General features: G+C 47.5%; 3 long non-coding RNA genes across 5 annotated transcripts; 2 read left to right on the top strand and 1 right to left on the bottom strand.

The window, feature by feature from the left end:
* The first annotated feature begins 4,187 nt into the window (after window positions 1–4,187).
* LOC115945889 (uncharacterized) lies at window positions 4,188–20,033 on the top strand. 2 transcript variants are annotated; one of them, XR_004550561.1, is made up of 4 exons: window positions 4,188–4,331; window positions 5,124–5,415; window positions 5,889–7,031; window positions 19,859–20,033. It is a non-coding gene; the product is annotated as an uncharacterized lncRNA (long non-coding RNA). The 2 variants fall into 2 exon arrangements; XR_004550562.1 differs by having other exon boundaries at window positions 4,317–4,331; window positions 5,127–5,415.
* On the bottom strand, window positions 5,975–13,278 carry LOC117437940 (uncharacterized). 2 transcript variants are annotated; one of them, XR_004550564.1, is made up of 5 exons: window positions 13,172–13,278; window positions 11,900–12,040; window positions 10,880–10,986; window positions 9,576–9,638; window positions 5,975–6,012 (listed from the first exon to the last, which is right to left on the bottom strand). It is a non-coding gene; the product is annotated as an uncharacterized lncRNA (long non-coding RNA). The 2 variants fall into 2 exon arrangements; XR_004550563.1 differs by lacking the exon at window positions 13,172–13,278 and adding an exon at window positions 13,066–13,106.
* On the top strand, window positions 13,161–19,221 carry LOC117437937 (uncharacterized). The gene is made up of 3 exons (XR_004550557.1): window positions 13,161–13,381; window positions 14,289–14,444; window positions 18,721–19,221. It is a non-coding gene; the product is annotated as an uncharacterized lncRNA (long non-coding RNA).
* Window positions 20,034–21,211: the final 1,178 nt, after the last annotated feature.

Genomic DNA, 21,211 nt, shown 5'->3' with positions numbered 1-21,211 from the left:
GAAACGGTGAGAAACGGTAAATGGGGTGTGAAGCCATGGCATGGCTCTCGAGTGAGCTCCACCTCTGGTATGTTGGGCATGAGTTTCTGAGGAGCCAGCCCTGACTCAACACCTGGACCTTGCTCAAGAGCCACGCCATGGCTTCACACACCTTGCCCCAGGAAAGAATTCCCTCACCCTCCAAGCCCTGCATTTCTACACTCACCAGAGTCTTCTGGAGATGATTTTGTCTGAGCCAGATTGAGGAACAGCTGCCAAAACTGGGAGAGAAAAGAAAGCTACAGGACAGACGACGTGCATTGCCAATGGTATTGAAGCCCAACTAGAGAACATTGCCAGCCCTTCCATCTCACCCCCAAACCCAGAGCTGGGAGAAGAGTTATGGGGCAGGAGAACTCCAAGAACATATACTCTTCCCTCCCATGGCCACCCACATCTCTCTAACTTCGTCTCCTGCCTCTGTGTAATCACATTTGTGTTGTGGGGCACAGCTTGTTCTGCATCATCCTTATCCCTGCAGCGCTGCTCACAAAGGCGCTTGGCCTAGGAGAGCTAACAAACAGGGAAGGAGCCTGGTAGCAAGCAGTGAGTTGCTATTACAGCTCATGCAGTTAGCTCTGGAGGAAAACACAGCCTCCAAACGAAGAGGCGGCCAAAGGCTGCACAAAGACTAGGGGACAGAACACAAGGCCGCCAGTGCCCTACTGCTGCTTAAGCAAAACTAACCTCACAAGAAAAACTGCTCTTCATTTGGCATGAAAAGCTCATAGCAATCAGGTCCTTGACATATAAATCACTCTTACTCAACTGTGCAAGGCTGCTACCAGCTATGCTCCTGGTAAACTCTTCAGTTTTTCAGAGCACACTATGCAGACTGAACTGTGACAGTCTTCCTCTGCTCCAGCTCTTGATGTAGTGTCTGCATGAGTTGCAGCAGAGGAAGACCCTCATATTTAAGACTGTGCCAGCACTGTGCGCATGTGTTAGCAGTGTTAAACCATATACCAAGAAAGATCAGAACGTTTGCTTTACCTCCATGGTCTTCTTGTACTGCATTTTCCTGGTTTTGTGAATTGCCTCCATTATCAGCTCTATCTGTGAAGACAACAGAGCCAGAGTCAACACATGAGTGACCACTGAAGCTCCACGATGGACTATGTGGCTTAGGAAGGGAAGAGTCACATTCCACACTCAGATAGCCTTAAGGACCTATGTCCACCTAGAGCATCTTCACAAAACCCACCTTGTATACTTCTAGTTAAGTCTCCACCTGTCTATGCAAAGGAATTCTACACATGAAATCCACCAATATATAGTACTGTCTCATCTCCATAGAATCTATGGAAATTGGGAAGGCCACTCCCTTCTGCTAGGTCCAAACTTCCCTCAGTTTTCCCTCCTTTTCCAGAGAAAGGAATCTGAAGCCAGAAGAGGTTAAAAGGCTTGCCAATTTTAGCAAACCCTATGGACATCATGAAACACTATATATGTGAGATATATGTGTATATGCTGTAAGAATTTTCCTAATTGAGTCTGGTGTCTCTGCAGCTGAGCACCTGCGATAGCCAGCCCCAGAAGCTACCCGAAGGAGAAGATGTGATACCCAGAAGAAGGAAGTCAGAGGTTCAGCAGAAGGGTTGCAACATATTGGAAGGAGCTCAGGACTTTCCTAGCAGTGATAGTCACTGGGAGGATGTAGGGGGCTGGGGCATTGTGGGAGGCAAGAGCCAGAAGCTAGGGTCCATCACCAAGGATGGGAACGGAGCAAGACCCTGACCTTCTTCCTATGCAGTTTTTGCTTTTTCCTGAAGTCCTCCATTTTCTTTGCTTCTTCCCAAAGGGTTTGTGCCTGCTATGTCTGTCTTTGTCCCACACTGTCTATGTCTGCAATGAAAGGAAAGTTCCACTTATATATAGATACACACAAATTATATATGTGTATATACGCATACACCATACATGAAAAGACTTTTTGCTCAAATCAACTGTTGTGGCTAACATCAAACTGACCCCATAGTACTCCTCCGTTTCCAGAAACATATAAAAGCAGCAGGAATTTTGAAGTGGTATCCAAGCAGCATTAGCTATGTCAGTGTCCGTCCTGCTGGGTGCAACCTTTCAGTGTAAGCAAACTGGTATCACGAAGTTCTCCAAGCAAGCACAGTCACATCTGCCACTCACCCCGATAAATTCAGCCCAGTTTCAACACACAGTAACCTGAAGCAAAGGGTTTCCCCAGGTTAGCACACAGTCAAGGTGAGGCACAGAAAAACTGACACTAAAAATCCCTCAGAATCATCCTGCTGAACGTGAGTGGCCATACTGCGTAACAGCAGCCCAGCAAGCTCATTGAGGGATATACGCCAAGTGTAGTTCATCAGTCAAGCCCAGAGGTGTTTCAAAAAAACAACTATGAATAGCCATCTGCTTCAACAGCAGAGCCACGCTGGGGAGGATCACCAGGGTCAGAGCACCAGACAAAGCTGGATGTGGCAGAGAGTAGAGTCAGCGCAGGAGAGCAGAGTGCCAGCCCTTGGCTAGGGATGCTGCCTGCCATGTGTACATGCAAATAAAGGGACAAATTAAGGTAGCCAAAGCATCATTTCGTAGAAGTTCTGGTTATAATTGTGGAATTATATAGCCGGGAAGAAACCATTAAGATTATTGAGTCCAACCAATTACCTGTGCTGCCATATCCACCACTATCCCTGTCCCAAAGAGCCACAACTGCACATCCTATGAACACCTCACAGGGTGGTGACTGCACCACTGCCCTGGGCAGCCTCTTCCAGAGCTTGACAACCCTCCCAGGGAAGAAATTGTTCCTAATATTCACCTAATATTCACCTCTAAACTTCACCTGGTGCAGCTTGATGTTGTTTCCTCTTGTCCTATCACTTGGTACTTGGGAAAGGAGACAGGTCACCAGCTCACAACCTCCTTTCCGGTGGCAGAATCATTGCAGTATAGGGCTTAAATCCTGGCCAGGCCTAGAAAAGTCTGAGAAATTCAAGTGATAAACATGCAGTCTAGGACAAAGTAACCTCTGGCAGATCCCACAGTTATAGGGTTGATAATACAGGCATATGTATTTGCACAACTACCCCACTTCCACCCAAATCATGTAATGGACTTGGGAAACAGAGTTCACACACTACCTCAGAAGAATGTTTCACAGTGAGGATTATTAAGCTTAAAAGATTCAGGTAGAAGTAGAGCTACGTACCCAGGGATTCAGGCTTCTGTCTTCAAGCAGTAGTTTGCAAGATAAATTTGTCACCAAAGATATAAAAATCTTCCTTTGCAGGAATACCATCCTCATTGCTGCATCCAGTATCAGTGGTGTCAGCTGAAGAGGGAATGAGCACAGCGCTAACAAAGATAAAGCCTGCCCTGTGTGGGGAGAGTCTGCTCTGAATTCATGGGTGGCTCCAGCCATGCCCTGCCAGCAACTAAAATCGTGGAACCACTGCCATGAAATAAAACTTGTTCTGGAATCACAGCCATAGCTGACACTCAGATCTGACCCTTGTTTTGCAGAACAGTGGTCAATTAAATCACCAATTTATTCTCAAAGGCCTTTGACAGCCAGGACTTCACTGTCATTGTTCCCCAGGGTGCAGTGTACAACATGGAAGAGGTCAGGCAATGAAGAGAAACATTTCCAATTTGATCAAGCTCTGAGGCAAGATATTTCATTTGAGATCATTCCACAACTACTGAAATCTGTGCAGGGACACCTTCCACTATACCAGGATGTTCTAAGCCCTGTCCAGCCTGGCCTTGAACACTGCTAGTGTTGGGACATGTGTTTTTAGATAAGTACACATCCACTGATCTAAGTGCTTCCAGCAGCAGACAAACAAATGTGGACACAAACATGGCCTGGATCTACCACCCTCTCTGTCGCTTTAAACCTACTCAGGAATAGCCCCGAACATGAGACAAAGTGCTGACAAATGCTCTGCGGTGTGTAACAACCCTGCAGACCAATCTCCGCCGCTCTAAGCTGTGCGGACCCACTAAAACCGGGAGGCGGCAGAGCAAGCCTGGACAAGGACTGGAGGAACCTCCCCCAGAGCTGATCCCCGCCTTCCCTCCTGCACCTTGGGCCTGCTCTTAGCACAGGCCTTGCGGAGCGCCCTCAAGGCCTCCGCTAAGGCCATGCTCTGCGTCACCTCCATGCTGCAGTCAGGCCTACTTCGAGCGGAAGCAGGGGGAGATTGACACCGCCCCCACACCCTCCCTTCCAGTCAGCAATGCGGTGGCTACGTGACTCACAAAAGACTCGGCGCAGAAGGCTGAAGGCTGGAGGATGCTACCAGACCTCTGTAAGGCAGGTCTCCTATCAGAAGGGGAGCGGTCTTGGGGTAGGCTCTGATATAGGCTCAGATATGGGAAGGCTAGGCTCCTTAGCAAGGGCATGGGAGGAGGTTGAACTACTACGTCGGATTGTGCAAGGAGGCCAGGCTCCTCTGTAAGTGTTTGAGATGAGGATCAGCACTCCTACAAGGGCCTGTGGGGGAACAGAATCCTTTATAAAGTGCTGTGTTGAGGCCAAGCTCGGGACGGAGGTAGGTTCCCCTACTGATAACCAGATGAGAGGCCATTATCATCTCTAGGAACCAGGGAAGAATCCAGACTTTTCTGTAATGGAGTAGCCAGCCTCCCCCTATAAGAACTGGCAGGGAGGCAAGGCCCATCTATGGAAGCCCAGCATTAGGCCAGGTTCCCTTCTAAGGAGATGTGGACGGATTGAGAGGTCATATAATGCCCTGCAGGGGTAGGGAGGGGCGGGCTGCTAAATAGGCGACTGGGAGGAGGCCAAGCCCGCCTAAAAGGAATGGCAGGGAGGCAAGGCTCATCTACAGTAGCCTAGGAGAAGGCCAGGTTCCCCTATAGGGACCTGTGGAGGGACGAGACTCTTCTATGAGGCCCTGGAGGCAGAAGAGTATAAGGAGGTATTCTCCTCCATAGGGAGAGAGTCTGGGAGAAGGACAGATGTCTCTATAATGACCTGTGGGGAGGTCAACCTGCTCCTATAGGGAATGTGAGATAAGAAACCAAGCCCCTATTACTGAGGCTGAGGAGTGTGAGGTCTCTTCTTTCTACTTGTGCTGTAGCAGGACCTGGAAGTGCCACTGGAGCGGGTCAGCCTATCCTGCAGTGCCTGAGGCATGTCCAGCCACAGCAGGGTTCTAGGCTCAGCCTGGGAGACCAGGGGACCAAGCGTCACTGCCGCTTCTGACAACTGCCCAGGTGCTCTGCTGCCCCTGGGAGCTACAGCTGTAACCAAGGCCAAGCCAAACTGGAACAGAAGTGCTTTCAACCAGTCACCACATGGAAGAGACCCTGTAGAGCTCTGTCCCACCTTGCAGAAGACATTGTAGTTGAGGACTTAATGATGTTGAACAGGTAATGTCCACTCTCTTAGGCCTTGTACTTTGGGCTTCAGAAGACCCTAAGCATTCAGTGAGATCCATCCATTAAAGGCAGTTGAAACCAAACATCACTACACCCAGGACAAGGTTATTCCCAGTGTGGTTGGAGATAATTCTCTTGGTATAAATATTTACTGCAACTTACTGTTTAAGCAGCCAGCACAGGTTTAGTTTCATAGGTTGTACATGGATAGTATTCTTTTTAACGACAAATTGTGTCTTTCATTTAGAGATGACACCGTCTTTAACCACAGACCATGTCTATTTGAATAACTATATCTCAGACCTTTTCTTTCCTTGCCTTAGGAACTTAATCCCAGACCTAGTACTGAAAACTCTTATTATTGCAAAGCCTTAATATTGATCTTAAACCTCTAAGACTGGAAAGTCTTAATATTGTTAAGCCCCATTCCCAATTATGCCAAAACAATACTGTTTCTCTCACAGCTGGGAGTAACTGGAAACATCACCACACTGGCCAGACCAACCGTATCTTCTGCCTGGAGAACCTACAGACAGGATCAACAGCATCTAGTGATGTAGCCATCAACTGTGGCATAATCAGGCTCACCTGTAACAGCACAAAAATATTAGGTCTGCTTGTCAGTAGTGTTCATTACGAGACTCTACACAGGACAGAAACACTGGCCACCTGTGTTAAAGGGATGGAAGGCAATGATGGATGAGGCTGAAAAAGATGTCTTGATTCTATGATTCTATGATTTGCTGAACAACCAAAGCATTTTACAAAGTTCCATCACTAAAGTGCACTGAGAATTATATAACTCATGGTGTTGAATCAGGCAAAGGCCCAAACTGCAGAGACTGGTGGGATCCCAACCTTGGACATCATTAAGCTCCATATATGACTATACTCAGGGCTTTGATCAGAACTTCTCCTTAGTGAAACCTTGTCTCCAAAGTCAGACTCCAGCTTGCTAGGATCTTTCAGGTGGCACCAGATTTCACCTAAACCATTCCCTTTAGGGAGCTAAAGCTCATGATCGATGGGGAAGAGCAAAAGCATAGTTTTTCTGTGGAGCCAGAAACAACATAAAGCAAGGAATTCTGGTGCACTGGTCAGGGTTGGTAGAGGTGCCCTCCTGCACAGTAGAAAAGGCAGAGCTGAGGACCTGCGTGGCTCTGGGACTCCCAATGCCCTGGCTCTGTGCTCCACAAATGCTCTGCCAGAGCTGGTGGGAAGGCAAGAGATTAGGCCAGCCTGGACTTTATGGAGACCAAATACCCAGACATGTCGTGGTGGGCTAAGGTAAAGCCAGAGGGCATTGCAGAAATAGTTGATCCATTCACACTCCTGGGTCTCAAAGAACTGAAATGACACAGACAAAACAGCCCTAACATCTGTGAGAAGAGAGCAAATCTCCTCTATTCTGATCTCTTCTCATCCCACTACAAAGATCTCTGTCCACAGCAAGGAGCAGGTGATGTTGGTCTTCTGCAGGAAACATGGTAACTAACCATGAGTCATAGAATCATAGAATCAACTAGGTTGCAAAACACCTCGTCCAGAGAAGAAGTCATCCCTTTGCACACCCATGTACTTCAAAGATGAGCATTAAGCTCTGGAAGGTCTGCAGAGCAAAGGGGTCACTCAGCACACCACTACCTCTGGGGAGATGAAGCCAGCTTCCTAAGGGCACTGCATGTTCCTTGGTACCCCACCCATGGTCCTGCAGTCCCAGCTGACTTCTCTCCCTCAACTATTGTGCAATAAAAAAGCATTGGGGATCTATGAAATCTAAGTGTCTTGACTCATTTGTCTTCTCGTTCCTGCCCTTTCCTTTCTCCAAGCAGCTTTAAGCCCAAGTCTTCTGAAATGTGCTGTCTGGTATACCTTAATTTTTATGAGCCTTTACACATTTCCCTGAAAGACAGCCATTCATCCCACATGTACATTTGCACGCCTCTGCACTTTGTGTCCATAGAATCACAGAATCATGGAAAAATTAGGATTGGAAAGGATCTTAAGATTATCTAGTTCCAACCCTCCTGCCATGGGCAGGACACCTCGCACTAAACCATGCCACCCAAGACTGCGTCCAACCTGGCCTTGAACGCTCCCAGGGATGGAGCATTCACAACTTCCTTCAGCAACCCATTCCAGTGCCTCACCACCTTCACAGTAAAGAACGTCTTCCCTTATATTTAACCTAAACTTCCTCTGTTAAGTCTGAAGCCATTACCCCTTGTCATATCACTACAGTCTCTAAAGAAGTGTCCCCTCTCCACCATCCTTGTAGGCTCCTTTCAGGTACTGGAAGCTGCTAGGAGGTCTCTACACAGCCTTGTTATCTCCACCATGTACAGCCACACCTTTCTCAGCCTGTCTTCATATGGAGGTGCTCCAGTTCCCTTGTTGTCCTCGTGGGCCTCCTCTGGACTAGCCCCAAAAGCTCCACGTCCTTTTTACATTGAGGACACCAGAACTGTATACAATACTCCAAGTGAGGTCTCACAGGAGCAGCGTAGAGGAGCCAGATCACCTCCTTCAAGCCTGGTTACACATCACTGACAGCTGCAAGACACAGGGTCAGCAGCAGAGCAGCATCACAGTCCTCTCGCTACCAGCTCTGGACTTCCCTAGCACTTGCTAGAAGTCCTGGCTAGATCATTTTGCTATGAGACAGTCACCTTTAGACTGATCCATCCCCTCCGAGGGGTTCCCATGCTACCACGTGTGATACATGGTGAAGGGCTGCTGGCACACTAGGTTCACATGCAGATGGACTCACCCAGCTTGCATCCCCAGTGTGCCAGTGCCTTTTGCTGGAAAATCATTTAAGGGCCTTCAGGGTTTCAGGGTATGCTAGGTGGTGCCGTGCCTGAAGGACACACTGCCCTTAAGTCACCGAGTGAAGTGAGCACGGCTGTTCAGGGTAATGGCAACCACAAATGTGCAAGCAGGTTAGTGGGTAAAAAAGTCACTGCTTTGATTCTGTTACTTTCAAAAGGTAGTGGAAGGAAAAATAAAAACAAAAAAACAATTGTGGAAACCTTGAAGTGGGGCGACCTTCAATGCAGAAGGGAAGCACATGAAGGGTTAGGTGCAACACAGTCCTGCTGCTTCACAGCCAGGGTAACAGAGAGAAGGCAGATCTGTGTCATCCCAGGCCTCTGCAGAGAGGAGCGGACATCCGGAGGACCACACTGCCACCTGAATCTGGTGGGAACTGCTGCCTTTGAGAGTAAACACACTTTCATCTCATTAACATTGATTAAAAAGACCCTTTGCTAGAAGGCAGCACATGAAACCTGAATTGGCCGGGGTGTCAGGGAGAAAGCAGCAGTAATGTCTGAGCTCAGCTGTGGATGTGCACTGCAAGGAAATGCAGAGCTGTGCAGCAAGGTGGAGGGTCATGCCACAGGGAAACGGTGAGAAACGGTAAATGGGGTGTGAAGCCATGGCATGGCTCTCGATGTGAGCTCCACCTCTGGTATGTTTGGGCATGAGTTTCTGAGGGAGCCAGCCCTGACCAAACACCCTGGACCTTGCTCAAGAGCCATGCCATGGCTTCACAGATCCTGCCCCAGGAAAGAATTCCCTCAGCCTCCAAACCCTGCATTTCCACACTCATCAGAGTCTTCCAGAGATGATTTCGTCTGAGCCAGATTGAGGAACAGCTGCCAAAACTGGGAGAGAGGAGAAAGCTACAGGACAGACAACTTGCATTGCCAATGGTATTGAAGCCCAACTAGAGAACATTGCCAGCCCTTCCATCTCACCCCCAAACCCAGAGCTGGGAGAAGAGTTATGGGGTAGGAGAGCTCCAAGAACATACACCCTTCCCTCCCATGGCCACCTGCCTCTCTATACCTTCTCAAGCTCTTCATTTGGCATGAAAAGATCATAGCAATCAAGTCCTTGACACCTAAATCTCTTTTATCCAACCGTGCAAGGATGCTACCAGCCATGTCCCTGGTAAACTCTTCAGTTATTCAGAGCACACTATGCAGGCTTAAATGTGACAGTCTTCCTCTGCTCCAGCTCTTGATGTAGTGTCTGCATGAGTTGCAGCAGAGGAAGACCCTCATATTTAAGACTGCACCACCACTGTGCACGTGTGTTAGATGTGTTAAGCCATATAGCAAGAAATATCAGAATGTTTGCTTTACCTCCATAGTCTTCTTGGACTGCATTTTCCTGGTTTTGTGAATTGCCTCCATTATCAGCTCCATCTGTGAAGACAACAGAGCCAGAGTCAACACATGAGTGACCACTGAAGCTCCACGATGGACTATGTGGCTTAGGAAGGGAAGAGTCACATTCCACACTCAGATAGCCTTAAGGACCTATGTCCACCTAGAGCATCTTCACAAAACCCACCTTGTATACTTCTAGTTAAGTCTCCACCTGTCTATGCAAAGGAATTCTACACATGAAATCCACCAATATATAGTACTGTCTCATCTCTATAGAATCTATGGAAATTGGGAAGGCCACTCCCTTCTGCTAGGTCCAAACTTCCCTCAGTTTTCCCTCATTTTCCAGACAAGGAATCTGAAGCCAGAAGAGGTTAAAAGGCTTGCCAATTTTAGCAAACGCTATGGACATCTGTCCTGGGTTCAGCAGCAGCAGTCATTTTTTCTCCTTCTTGGTAGTTGGTGCCTTGCAGTGGTTTTGATTTTCGGCCTGGGAACAGCGCTGACAACACTGATGTTTTTAGTTACTGCTCAAATGTTTAGTCTGACCAAAGACTTTCTGAGTCTTATGCTCTGCCAGGGAGGAGGAGAAGACGGGAGGAAGCAGAGACATGATACCTGACCCAAACTCGCCAAACAGGTATGCCTTACCACAGCACGTCATCCCCAGGATGTAACCGGGAGTTACCTGGAAGGACACTCCCTGCTCAGTCGAGGCTCAGTTGGCTGGTGATATCGTATTCATCTTCCATTGTTATTTCCCTTATCATTATTATAATTGGTGGTAGCAGTAGTGAATTTGCTGTTATACCTTAGTTACTGGACCGTTCTTATCTCAACCAGTGGGAGTTACATTCTTTCGATTCTTCTCCCCATCCTCCCAGGGGCAGGGCGGGGGGTGAGGGAAGAAGTGGGGAGGGAGTGAGTGAGCGAGACTGCTTGGCTGACTGGGTTTTGAAACAGTGACAACATCACTCAACACTACATATATGAGATACATGTATTTATGCTTTAAGAATATTCCTGACTTGAGGCTCGTGTCTCTGGAGATGAGCCCATGCAATAGCTGGCTCTAATAGACACCCAAAGGAGAAGATGTAGAGGTGAGAAGAAGGAAGTTAGAGGTTCAGCAGCGGGGTTGCAACATACTGGAAGGAGTTTGGGACATCCTAGCAGCAGCAGGCACTGGAAGCATGCAGGGGGCTAGGACATGTTGGGAGACATGAGCCAGGAGCCAGGATCCCTCACCAAGGATGAGGATGGATCAACACCCTGACCTTCTTCCAATGCAGATTTTACTTTTCCCTGGATTCCTCAATTTTCTTTGCTTCCTCCCGAAGGGTTTGTGCCAGCTAGATCTGACATTGTCCCACACTATCTATCTCTGCAAAGAAAAGAAAGTTTCATATGAAGACTTTGTTGTTCAAATCTACTGTTGTTAGCTGACATCAAACTGTCCCCATAGTACACCTAACTTTGCAGGAACATATAAAAGCAACAGGACTGTTGAAGCGGCATCCAAGCAGCATTAGCAATGTAAGCATCATTCCTGCTGGGGGCCACCATTCAGTGTAGAGGAAACAGGTATCAAGAAATTTTTCAAGCAAGTACAGTCACATCTGCCCCTCACCCCGATGAATTCAGCCAGGTTTTAACACACAGCAACCTGAAGCAAAGAGTTGCCCCAGTTTAGCACACACTCATGCTGGGGGACACAAAAACTGACAGGAAAAAACCCTCAGGCTCATCCTGCTGAAAGTGAGCACCCATACCACAGAACAGCAGCCCAGCAAGCTCACTGAGGGATATACGTAGTGCGTGGCTCACGATTCAAGCCCCAGAGCTGTTTCAAACCCACAGCTATGAATAGTCAACTGCTTCAACAGCAGAGCCACGCTGGGGAGGTTGCCCAAGGGTCAGGGCAGCAGACAAATGTGTCTGGGGCAGAGAGTGGACTCAGCACAGGAGAGCAGAGTGACAGCCTTCGGGGTAGCGATGCTACCCACCATGGGTACATGCAAATAAAAGGACAAATTAAGGTAGCCAAAGCATCATCTTGTAGATGCTCTGATTAGAATTGTGGAATCACTTAGGATGGAAAAGGCCTTTTATTGAGTCCAACCGTTAACCCTATGCTGCCTAATCCACCACTAAACCGTGTCATGAAGTTCCACATTTGCACGTCTTCTAAACACCTCTAGGGATGGTGAGTGCATCACTGCCCTGGGCATCCTGTTCCAGTGCTTGACAATCCTCTCGGGGAAGAAATTGCTCCTGATATCCAATCTAAACCTCACCTGGTGCAGCCTGAGTTCATTTTCTCTTGTCTTATCACTTGGTACTTGTGAAAGGAGACAGGTCACCAGCTCACAACCTCCTTTCCGGTGGCAGAATCATTGCAGTATAGGGCTTAAATCCTGGCCGGGGCCTAGGAAAGTCTGAGAAATTCAAGTGTTAAACTTGCATCATAGGACAAAGTAGCATCTGGCAGATACCACAGTTACAGGGTTGATAATACAGGAACATGTATTTACACAATTACGCCACTTCCACCCAAATCATGTACCTGGACTTGGGAAACAGAGAACATACACTACCTCAGAAGAATGTTTCACAGTGAGGATTATTAAGCTTAAGAGTGTCAGGTAGAAGTAGAGCTAGATACCCAGGGATTTAGGATTCTGTCTTCAAACAGTAATTGGGAAGATAAGTTTGTCACCAAAGATGTAAAAATACTTCCTTTGCAGGAGTACCATCCTCATTGCTGCTTCCAGTATCAGTGGTGTCAGCTTAAGAGGGAATGAGCACGGTGCTAACAAAGTCTGTGCTTAAGAAAAGATAAAGCCTGCCCTGTGTAGGGACAGTCTGGTCTGATCTCATGCATGGCTCCAGACATGCCTTGCCAACAACTAAAATCATGCAACAACAACCACAAAATAAAACTTGTTCTGGAATCACAGCCATAGCTGACACATCAGATCTGACCCTTGTTTTACAGAACAATGGTCAATTAATTCACCAATTTGTTCTCAAAGGGCTTTGACAGCCAGGACTTCCCAGTCATTGCTCTCCAGGGTGCAGTGTACAACAAGGAACAGGTGAGGCAATGCAGGGGAACATTTCCAATTTGACACGGCTTTGAGGCAAGATATCAAACTACTGAATTCCACGCAGGGACACCTTCCACTAGACAAGATTGCACTAAGTCCTGTCCAGCCTGGCCTTGAACACTGCCAGGGATGGGCCGTGTCTTTTTAGATAGGTACACACCCACCGATCGAACTGCTTCAAGCAGCAGACAAACAAACGCGGGCACAAACACGGCCTGGAGCTGACACCCTCTCTGTCGCTTTAAACCCACTCAGAAATAGCCCCGAACACGGGACAAAGTGCTGAGGAACACCCCGCAGCGTGTAACAATCCCGCAAACCAATCCCTGCCGCTTTAAGCTCTCTGGACCCACCACATCCGGTAGGCGGCACATCGGACAAGGACCGGAGGAACCTAACCCAGAGCCAATCCCCGCCTTCCACCCCACACCTTGGGCATGCTCTTAGCACGGGCCTTACAGAGCGCCCTCACGGTTTCCCCTATGACCATGCTCTGCGCTCTGCGTCACCTCCGTGCCACAGCCAGAACTACTGCAGGCGGAAGCAGTGGGAGATTGACACCGCCCCCACCCCCTCCCTTCCAGTCAGCAACGCGGTGGCTACGTGACGCACAGAATCACTCAGCACAGAAGGCAGACGTGGGAGCTGGAAAATGGCCGCCTGGCCTGGGTAAGGCAGATTTCCTGTCAGGAGGGGAGCGGGCTTTGGGCAAGCTCAGATATAGGCTCAGATATGGAAGGCTAGACTCCTTAGTAAGGGTGTGGGGGGAGGTCGGACTACTCCGTAGGATCCTGTGGGAAGGCCAGGCCCCTCCGTAAGTGTTTGAGATGAGGATCAGCACTCCTACAAGGGCCTGTGGGGGAACTGAATCCTCTATAAAGTGCTGTGTGGAGTCCAAGCTCCTCTATAGGAGCCTGGGAGGGAGCTAAGTTTCCCTGCTGAGGACCGGATGGGAGGCCAGGATCATCTCTAGCAACCTGGGAAGAATACAAACTTCTCTAAAAGGGAGTGGCCAGGCTCCCCCTAAACAGACAAACAGGGAGGCAAGGCCCATCTAGAGGAGCTTAAAGAGGAGGCCGGGTTCCCTTTTACAGACATGTGAAGGGCCCAGGCTCTCATAAAATGCCCCGTGGGGGGGTAGGGAGGGGCTGGGTGCTAAATAGGAGCCTGGGAGGAGGCCAAGCTCCCCTGAAAAGTCTGGCAGGAGCCTAGGAGAAGGGCAGGTTCACCTGTAGGGACCTTGGGAGGGGCCAGGCTCTCCTCTCATGCCTCAGGGGCAGGGTGGGTTGGGGATCAAGAATCCTCCATAGGAGTCTGGGAGAAGGCCAGGTGTCTCTCTAACGGTCTGTGGGGATGCCGAGGTGCTGTTAATGGAATGTGAGATAGGAAACCAAGCCACTACTACTGAGGCTGAGGAGTGTGGTGTCATTTTTCTGCTTGTGCCACAGCAGGACCTGGAAATGCCACTGGACCCGGGCAGTGTGTCCTGCAGTGCCTGAGGCATCTCTAAGCACAGCAGGTCTCCAGGCTCAGCCTGGGGCACCAGGCATCACTGAACCTTTTAATCCCTACTCAGGAGCTCAGCTGCCCCAGGGAGCCATCGCTGGAGCCAAAGACAAGCCCTACTGTAGCAGAAGTGATTTCAACCAGACTCCACATGGATGAGACCCTGCAGAGCTCAGTCCCTCCTTGCAGAAGACATTGTCGTAGAGGACCTAATGATCTTGAACAGGTAATATCCACTCTCCTAGGCATTGTACTTTGGGCTTGAGAAGACCCTTTCTTATCAACATCATCTGTCATTTATGATACCTGTAGGAAAGGTAAATTGTGCGAGGGTCAAGGCAGAGATGATCCTGATCAGGAGCCCATTGCACATTATGGAGCTGGTGTCCACTGAGAAGGCACAGGGCTCTTGTGCACTGCCAAAGCCCTGTGGGTGCAGAATGAGCTTGGCCATCTCACGCTAACAGGGGGTTTACGGACAGCTCCTGCCTGACACTGACGCACCAGCTGCTGGGCCTTGCCTGTATCTGGAAATGCTGCAAGATGTTCTCATGTGAACTTCATTCGTGAATCATGCTGTTTTCTTGTGATGCTTTATGTATTAGTTCATAGGACCAAAAAGGAAGAGCTCTAACTCTGCCTGAAGGCAGGGTGCCCAGCTTCTGAAGGGACATAAGATTTACATGCTATCTCTATCCCTCTTCTTATTTTGTCTTATTAAAGCTGCTTTGGCCTCTCTGTCCCTAGGGGGGAAGGCAGGAGCTGTGGAACTGCTTATCAGAGTCTCCTGTTAGGCTGTTCACTTCTGTGTTTGCCTGGGAGGAGGACAGCACCCTCTAGAGACGCCTGTGATGAAACTCAGCCTGACCCTAGGGGCCCAGGGGGAGGCTAAAGTCTTGATCTGTTCTATACCAGACCTGTCCTAGTATTGTGCAAGTAGGAAGTAAAGGTGGAGAAAATATATGCTCCTGTAGTCTTCCTCCCAGGAGAAGGATCCTGAACATCCTAGGATGTTTTGAAGGTATAGCAGCTCCAGCCTGGACAAAAAAAGTGAGTATGACACCTTTCAGAAGAAAGATAGCCACCACGCAAGTCTCAAAACTTCATCTTAAAAGATGTATGTGAGAACTAAGACTACAGCAGGGCCCTTCAGCAAAGTATTTGTACACTTGGACTTTCAGATATTAAAATGGACAAGCCATTCCTTGGCATGTGCACTTTGCACAGTCCACTGGAATGCAGCAGGAAAGACCTCTAAGCTCAATGTCATCTTCTCCCCACCAGGAAATACAACAAAAGCTCCAGGGACTGTATTGCTTAGACATGCACTGATGTAACGCAGATTCAACTTGAAACACATCATACAACTCCCGTTGCTCCAAAGTTAGTCACGTGGCACCAGGTTTAAATAGCTAAACTGCTTGTGCTGGTTCCCTTATCCTCCGTCCCTGTGTCATAAGGCACTGAGGAGCTTCTTTAGCAATGCTGCACATGAGCATCTGAGAGAGACCAGCAGCCCTGCAGCACATGAGCGTCTGAATCAGAGCCAGGATCATGTATATGGTAACAAAAAAAGCAAGAACTTTGAGGAGACATGGACAGAAAATGAGTTTTAGGGCTCCAGACTTGCATTAGTAACTAAGTTTGTTTCAAATGGTACACAGTCACAACAAGTCCAAGGGACTTGTTTACCAGAAGTTAATCAAATGAGGGTCTGCAGTACCTACCAGGCACGAGCTATACCGTGAACCTAAAAATCTGCAATCCCCTCATTGGAGAGGTGCTTGAAGAGCTAACCAAATTCTCCAGATCCTCAGCAACACTGCAGGGTGCAGGTTTCTGGCAGCAGAGCCCCTCATTGCATAGCTGTGGTGTGCACTGCTACAGCAGGCAAGATGCAAATGAGCTTCCAGTATCAGCACTTAAACCTGGAGCACATCTACAGATAAGCGAGAGACATAGTGTATTGTTGGGTCTCTTCTAAGTGAGCTCCCTGAGAGACATGGATAAACTGAAACCTAAAATTACAAGCTTAATTGCAATTAATGAAAGCCTGCAGAAAGAGGGAAAAGCTTAATCATAGAATCATAGAATAGTTAGGATTGGAAAGGACCTCAAGATCATCTAGTTCCAACCCCCCTGCCATGGGCAGGGACACCTCACACTAAACCATATCACCCAAGGCTTCATCCAACCTGGTCTTGAACACTGCCAGGGATGGAGCATTCACTACCTCCCTGGGCAACCCATTCCAGTACCTGGGATACTTCTGCCCTAAACATAAGCCAGCATTCCCAATGCATTGTGCACACTCCCTTCAGCATATATGACTTTCTCGGTTATCTCCAGCCTCTTTCAGATGGCTGCACTTTGGAAGAACTTCAAATCAGTATCTTCTTCTGACACAGATGGCCCCTGCGTCTGGGTCCATCACTTAGATTCCTTTTCTTCCCCCGAGTGTGAAGATGGGGTATCTATCCAAAGCAGTTTGCTGATCAGAGGCAAAGTTTTCTAATAGGCACTTTCTGAAGGTGCAAATAATTATCTGAGTCCTTAAATATATTGCTGAAATGGAGAGGTACTTCAGTTCTGTGGGGCTGCTGTGAGAAATGGGTCTCTAGGTAAAACCTTCAGTTCAGGCTAGACACAACAGTGAAGCAGCTCTTTATTACTGTTTCCGCAAAAACAGGTGTCTTAGCAAGGAGACACACACAGCAAAAGCAGAACTATGATTTCTATTCAAATTCCGTCCACAAGTTCCCTCCCTGGTTTCCTCATTGGTAGGGTTCTCCAAGGTTTAAAGCCTATTGAGTGCTTATAATATATATGCTAACTGTCCCACCTCTGTTTACACCTCCCCTTACTCGACTTTGTATGCTCCTTCCTCTTATTTATTAACCACATCATTATTAACCACATAATCCTATTCCGGTTCGATTTCATAACTCCCTGGCAGACATGCTGTACCCAAAACATACTATTTAAGCGGCTTGCACTGGCTCTGTTTGTACATGGAGAATATTCTATATAACCACAATGAGTGTCTTTCATCTAGAGATGACAATGGCTTTAACCACAGTGTGTCTTTTGGAGTTACTGGAACTCAAACCTTTTGTTTTGTTCCCTCAATAACTTAGCCCCAGCCCCAGTATTGAAACCTCTTAATATTGCAAAGCCTTAATAATTGATCTTACAGCTCTAATATTGGAAAGCCTTAATATTGCAAAGCCCCATTCCTGGTTATGGGAAAACAACACCGTTTCTCTCACAATTCCCCCTTCCTCTTACTTATACTAGTTTTGGTTTTCACACTTTCTTTAAAGAATTGCCCCATATGTCACTTCCAGTCTGGATAACATTATTTCATGTTTTTGATCTAAAGATAAGTTGTTCCAGTCATCTTAATTATTTTTTTTTCTCTAAAGCATTTTATCAGAGTAGAGTGGTGGCCCCATGAGCATCTGTTTGGACCGTGCTGTTTCAAGACGATGTTGTACAGGTCTCTCTATATACGGAATTATGTAGCACCTAATAGCTGTTAATACACCTGCTACTACAATTAGAGAAGTAAAAACTGATATCACCATTCCTCTCTATTTTCCACACCAGGATCCCAACCATCCTGTTAATGAAATATCTGTTCTCGAATTTTCAGCCAATTCTTCTACCAAGGTAGTGAGGCCTTGTAAGGCTCTGGTTAGGGTTCCATCTGGTCTTGTATTATTTGGGATAAATGTGCAACACGTATTCCCTAGCATTATGCATACTCCTCCTTTTTCTGCTAATGTATCCAAAGCTATTCTATTTTCACTGCATATTCGACCCATTCTACTCAGGCATTTGTATTTCGATATCCTGTTTTTCAAACTATTTTCAAATCTATTTCAAACATCTGCTTCCAATATTTAATTGTATTTACATTCACTATCTTAAGATTCTTTGGTGGAGTCCATGTTCCCACCGATGCAGGAATGGTAGTGTCCCCAGGCTGGCCACATTTGTTCCTCTTTGGCTCCCAAGCCACTCTTCCAAATCTAGCAACTGAATCCCCTCTTGTCACATCTGCCCCCAGGCCATGAATTTGGCTTATTTCCCCTCCAGCACTTGTAGTAGCAAGTGCAGTAGCATGTGTACAGGACAACACTCTTACTCCCCACATTCAGACTCTATTTTACCTTTAAACATCATCATTTTAATTTTTAAAGATTTTCCCTAAGCAAAGGTTTAGGTTCTTAGGCTGTACATAGATAGTATTCTTTTTAACCACAGAGTGTATCTTTCACCTAGAGATGACAATGTATTTAACCACAGAGCGTGTCTTTTTGAATAACTATATCTCAGACCCTTTCTTTCCTTGCCTTACGAACTTAATCACAGACCTACTATTGAAAACTCTTATTATTGCAAAGCCTTACTATTGAACTTAAAGCTCTAAGATTGGAAAGTCTTAATATTGTTAAGCCCCATCCCCATTTATGCCAAAACAACACTTTCTCTCACAGCTGGGAGCAACTGGAAACACCACCACACTGGCCAGACCATCTGCCCGGAGAACCTACAAACAGGATCAACAGCATCTAGTGATGTAGCCATCAACTGTGGCATAACCAGGCTCACTTGAAAGAGAAAGCACAAAATAATTAGGTCTGCCTATGAGAAGTACTCATTACAAGATTCTACACAGGAAAGATACACTGGCCACCTGTGTTAAAGGGATGGAAGACAATGGTGGATGAGGCTGAAAGAGATGTCTTGATTCTATGATTCTATGATTTGCTGAAAAACCAAGGCCTTTTACCAAGTTCCATCACTAAAGTGTCACTGCAAATTATATAGCTCATGGTGTTGAATCAGGCAAAGGGCCAAATTGCAGAGACTGGGGGGATCCCAATTTTGGACATCATTAAGCTCCAGATATGACTATACTCAGGGCTTTGATCAGAACTTCTCCTTAGTGAAACCTTGCTTCCAGAGTCAGACTCCAGCTTCCCAGGTTCTTTCAGGGGGACAGGACTTCTCCTAAACCATTCTCGTTAGAGAGCTAAAGCTCATGATCTGATGGGAAAGAGCAAAAGCAGAGTTTTTCTGTGCAGCCAGATACAACATAAAGCAAGTAATTCTGGCGCACTGGTTGGGGTGGGTAGAGATGCCCTCCTGCACAGTAGAAAAGACAGAGCTGACGATTAGTAGGCTCTGGGACTCCCAATGTCCTGGCTCTGTGCTCCACAACTGCCATACCTGAGCTGATGGGAAGTCCAGAGTTTAGACCAGCCTATGATTTCAAGAGACTTGATACCAAGGAACATCATAGTGGGGTGACATGAAGCCAGAGGGCACTGCGGAAATAGTTGATTTGCTTGCACTCCTGGGTCTCAAAGAACTGAAATGACACAGACAAAACAGCCCTAACATCTGTGAGAAGAGAGCAAATCTCCTCTATTCTGATCTCTTCTCATCCCACTACAAAGATCTCTGTCCACAGCAAGGAGCAGGTGATGTTGGTCTTCTGCAGGAAACATGGTAACTAACCATGAGTCATAGAATCATAGAACCAACTAGGTTGCAAAACACCTCGTCCAGAGAAGAAGTCATCCCTTTGCACACCCATGTACTTCAAAGATGAGCATTAAGCTCTGGAAGGTCTGCAGGGCCAATGTGGAAGGGGTCACTCAGTACACCAGTACCTCTGGGGAGATGAAGCCAGCTTCCTAAGGGCACTGCATGTTCCTTGGTACCCCACCCATGGTCCTGCAGTCCCAGCTGACTTCTCTCCCTCAACTATTGTGCAATAAAAAAGCTTTGGGGATCTATGAAATCTAAGTGTCTTGACTCATTTGTCTTCTCGTTCCTGCCCTTTCCTTTCTCCAAGCAGCTTTAAGCCCAAGTCTTTTGGAATGTGCTGTCTGGTAGAGCTCAATATCATGAGCCTTTACAAATTCCCTGAAAGATAGCCATTCATCCCACATGTACATATGCACACCTCAGCCTCTGCACTTTGTGTCCATAGAATCACAGAATCATGGAAAAATTAGGATTGGAAAGGATCTTAAGATTATCTAGTTCCAACCCTCCTGCCATGGGCAGGACATCTCGCACTAAACCATGCCACCCAAGACTGCGTCCAACCTGGCCTTGAACGCTCCCAGGGATGGAGCATTCACAACTTCCTTCAGCAACCCATTCCAGTGCCTCACCACCTTCACAGTAAAGAACTTCTCCCTTATATTTAACCTAAACTTCCTCTGTTAAGTCTGAAGCACATTACCCCTTGTCATATCACTACAGTCTCTAAAGAAGTGTCCCCTCTCCGCCATCCTTGTAGGCTCCTTTCAGGTACTGGAAGCTGCTAGGAGGTCTCTACACAGCCTTGTTATCTCCACCATGTACAGCCACAGCTTTCTCAGCCTGTCTTCATATGGGAGGTGCTCCAGTTCCCTTGTTGTCCTCCTGGGCCTCCTCTGGACTAGCCCCAAAATCTCCACGTCCTTTTTACATTGAGGACACCAGAACTGTATACAATACTCCAAGTGAGGTCTCACAGGAGCAGAGTAGAGGAGACAGATCACCTCCTTCAAGCCTTGGTTACACATCACTGACAGCTGCAAGACACAGGTCAGCAGCAGAGCAGCATCACAGTCCTCTCGCTACCAGCTCTGGACTTCCCTAGCACTTGCTAGAAGTCCTGGCTAGATCATTTTGCTATGAGACAGTCTCCTTTAGACTGATACATCCCCTCCGAGGGGTTCCCATGCTACCACGTGTGATACATGGTGAAGGGCTGCTGGCACACTAGGTTCACATGCAGACGGACTCACCCAGCTTGCATCCCCAGTGTGCCAGTGCCTTTTGCTGGAAAATCATTTAAAGGCCTTCAGGGTTTCAGGGTCTGCTAGGTGGTGCCGTGCCTGAAGGACACACTGCCCTTAAGTCACCTGAGTGAAGTGAGCACGGCTGTTCAGGGATAATGGCAACCACAAATGTGCAAGCAGGTTA

This window comes from Melopsittacus undulatus, chromosome Z (assembly GCF_012275295.1).
Source record: "Melopsittacus undulatus isolate bMelUnd1 chromosome Z, bMelUnd1.mat.Z, whole genome shotgun sequence".
NCBI classification, from domain to species: domain Eukaryota; kingdom Metazoa; phylum Chordata; class Aves; order Psittaciformes; family Psittaculidae; genus Melopsittacus; species Melopsittacus undulatus.
This window is presented reverse-complemented; position numbering and strand designations above follow the sequence as displayed.